The 3,081-nt window shown below is 45.7% G+C and overlaps 1 pseudogene; it reads right to left on the bottom strand.

The window, feature by feature from the left end:
- Positions 1–275: 275 nt before the first annotated feature.
- Positions 276–1,164, bottom strand: LOC103295157 (60S ribosomal protein L10a-like; annotated as a pseudogene).
- Positions 1,165–3,081: the final 1,917 nt, after the last annotated feature.

Here is a 3,081-nt window from a genome sequence, read left to right as displayed (position 1 = left end):
GGTCAGGGTTGTATTTTAGGAGTATTAAGCTTGCTGTGGTGGGCAAGATAGATTGTCTTTAGGAATGATTGGAGGCAGGAAGAAGAGTTAGGGGAAAGTGCACTAGGCCAAGCAAGAGATCATGAGCATGTGAGTGAGGCCAATGGGGAATGGCCATGGAGATGGAGTGGAAGGCAACTTTGAAAACAGAGTAGTCACAGGACCTGGCAAACAATTAGATTTATCTGCAGACAGAATTTTTTTAATGATAGTAGTATGGTTTATTAAGCTGGGTCTTAGTACAGGTGCTGGGGCTTGCCCATGATGCTCTTGATGTACAAAGCCCTAATATTCTGCCATTTCTTTCTTTCTTTCTTTTTTTTTTTATAATATATTTTATTAATTTTTTACAGAGAGGAAGGGAGAGGGATAGAGAGTTAGAAACATGGATGGGAGAGAAACATCGATCAGCCGCCCCCTGCACACCTCCCACTGGGGATGTGCCCGCAACCAAGGCACATGCCCCTGACAGGAATCGAACCCAGGACCCCTCAGTCTGCAGGCCGATGCTCTATCCATTGAGCCAAACCAGTTTCAGCTTGCCATTTCTTTTTGAGCAATGACACCAGGAAATTGACATTAAGTGGATGTTGTACATAGTTCATCATCTGTCACCTTCACATGGCCAACAGCAACTGCCAGACACACCACCTTCTTCACCTGGAACTTGATTGTGGATTTCACCTCATCGACTTTGGCCACCATGTTCTCATTGTGGGTCAACAAGGAAGGGAGCTTGCCCACCTTATTCAGGCCTAGGCCCAGGATTCATGGGATCTGCTTGATCAGAGACTCTGAAACCAAAAAGGCATCGTGCTTCTTGGCCAGCTTCTTGACCAGTTTCTTATTCTTGTTGAGTTTCTTCAGCCACTCAATATCCATGTGGGGGATGTCCACAGCCTTGACCTCATCACAGTGCTGCTGGGCCCCCAGAACACACACAGAGAACTAGGGCTGGGGAGTGGACTTAAGCTTGATGGTGCATTTGTCCTTGTGAAGGTCATAATTCTTCAGGCTGATCTGCAGCTCCACCATCTCCAAAAGCTTCCAGTGCTTGTGCTGGTTCCCATGCAGGACCTCCTGCACCGCCTTGTACAGTGTGTTATAGGAGACTTTGCTACTCATGGTTCTTCACACTGCAAAATCCAGAAAAGACTCCACAGACAGATTTTTGATTACTTTCAGTGTCCCACTTGGGTACAACAAACAGTATTGCCTAAAAATATCCCTGGAATCCATTCTGGATTGCCTGGACAATTAATTCTTTGGGACAAGAGGCTCCCACTTCTCCCAGCAGGAGGAGCTGCACCCCATTTCAGCTTCTGATGGGACCTGGCATAGGTTTCCTCTCTCAGGTAGGGGGGGTCTGCTTCTGAACCCAACTTCCTGTGGTCCCTAGGATTCACAGGCACATTAAAGAGTTAGCTTTCTTAGGTAGTTCCTTAAAAATCAAAATTCAGTGGCATATAAAAGCCAGACAGTCTGGCACCCATGCAATCTGGAGTCTCCCCTACCCCCAATGCATGCTCTCAAGTGTGACCTTTAAAAGGAAACAAGCAGCTATGCCAGATCTAGCAGGGTGTCCTCACCCATAACAAAGTAAGAGATTGGTCCACATGCCTTCTGCTGTTGCCCTTTACTTTGTCAGCTTTCCTAATACACCCTGCTCTGTAACCCACAACATGACCTGAGCCCTGTTGCATGTTGACAACAAAGGGAATCATCATGCATTGCCACCATGGTGCAGCTTCACTGTATAGCTCCTCAGACTAGGGAGATGGGAGAACAGCCATGCAGAGGGCTTGGCAGATGTGCCCTGGGCCCCAAGTCAAACAGGAAGACTGTGAAACCCCAGATTAGAGTGCAACACAGTGCCTCAAGAGCAAATGTAGCAGTCCTCTGAGATGCATATCCCACTCCATGCTGGTAAAAAATTGTTTTATTGAGTTTAATAAATAACAATTTTTTTGAAAAGTGGGTCAATATTGTTCATTTACTTCCATTTTCCACTCCATCACAGAACTCCTGGAGGGATTCTCTAAGGCTCACAAAGACCTGTGAGCTGGTCTTTGGGGCTCAGAGCATGCTTATTGGATAATGCTTGAAATGGTAAGCAAAGCCCCAGCCCATGTCTCTAAAATCTCTGGGCCCTGTCATATAATTGAAGCATAGTATATTTATGTTAAAAATAGTAAAACACACTCGAGTAATTTAAAATATGAGGTGGTATTTTTGTTTGAGTTTAAAGTGGCACATGGGTACTTAAAGAAAACATAAGATGAAGGTATTGATAAGGGTCTTCTGCAGAATTTCTCAAAGTAATTTATGGGCATTTTCAAGAACTTCAAGGTTCTTTGTAATGCTAATTTCACTGCAAAATGAGAGTCTTTCTTTGCCTTTCACTTGGGTTTTCATTAGCACTACACTTAGGGCTGTCAGTCTGAGAAAGTGGTTTAGGGCTCATGCCAGAGTTGCTGAAGGAGAAAGAAGGAAGAAGAGAGATTTTCCTGTGGCAAATGGGAGAGAGCTGGATACCAGAAAGGAGGAAAGGGACAGAGAGGCTGTATTTGCACAAGTAACAGAGAAATGGCTTGAGGTTTGTTACCTCAGTGGTAAGTGATGAAAGGGGAAGGCATGGTAAATGCAAGATCCCTTGAGGGGGAAAAAGCCTTGTGGGAAAGACAGCCCCATCCAGCCATTTGGGATTCTACTAGAGGGTGGGACAAACCAAAGCCTGCATGTGGGTGTGTGCCACAGCTGGCATGTATATGGCAGATGACACGCTGGAGTGTGTATCTTGGTAACCACAGTAGCAGCAGCATATAAGAGGTTAAAAATCAGGACAGCTATGTTCTTGCCCTGACTTTTACATTAATTCACTAAATGCACAATGGGTGCCCGCTGTGAGGCAGGCCCTGTGATAGATGCTGGAGGATGGAGAGTGAGGCCAACATCTTTGAGGAGCTTGGGTCTGAGGAGGAAGCCAGCTGCCCCCACCTGCTATGTTCTGTGGTTGTGTCACTAACCTCTCTGTGGCTTATG

The sequence above is a fragment of the Eptesicus fuscus genome, chromosome 3 (assembly GCF_027574615.1).
Source record: "Eptesicus fuscus isolate TK198812 chromosome 3, DD_ASM_mEF_20220401, whole genome shotgun sequence".
Lineage (NCBI taxonomy): Eukaryota > Metazoa > Chordata > Mammalia > Chiroptera > Vespertilionidae > Eptesicus > Eptesicus fuscus.
This window is presented reverse-complemented; position numbering and strand designations above follow the sequence as displayed.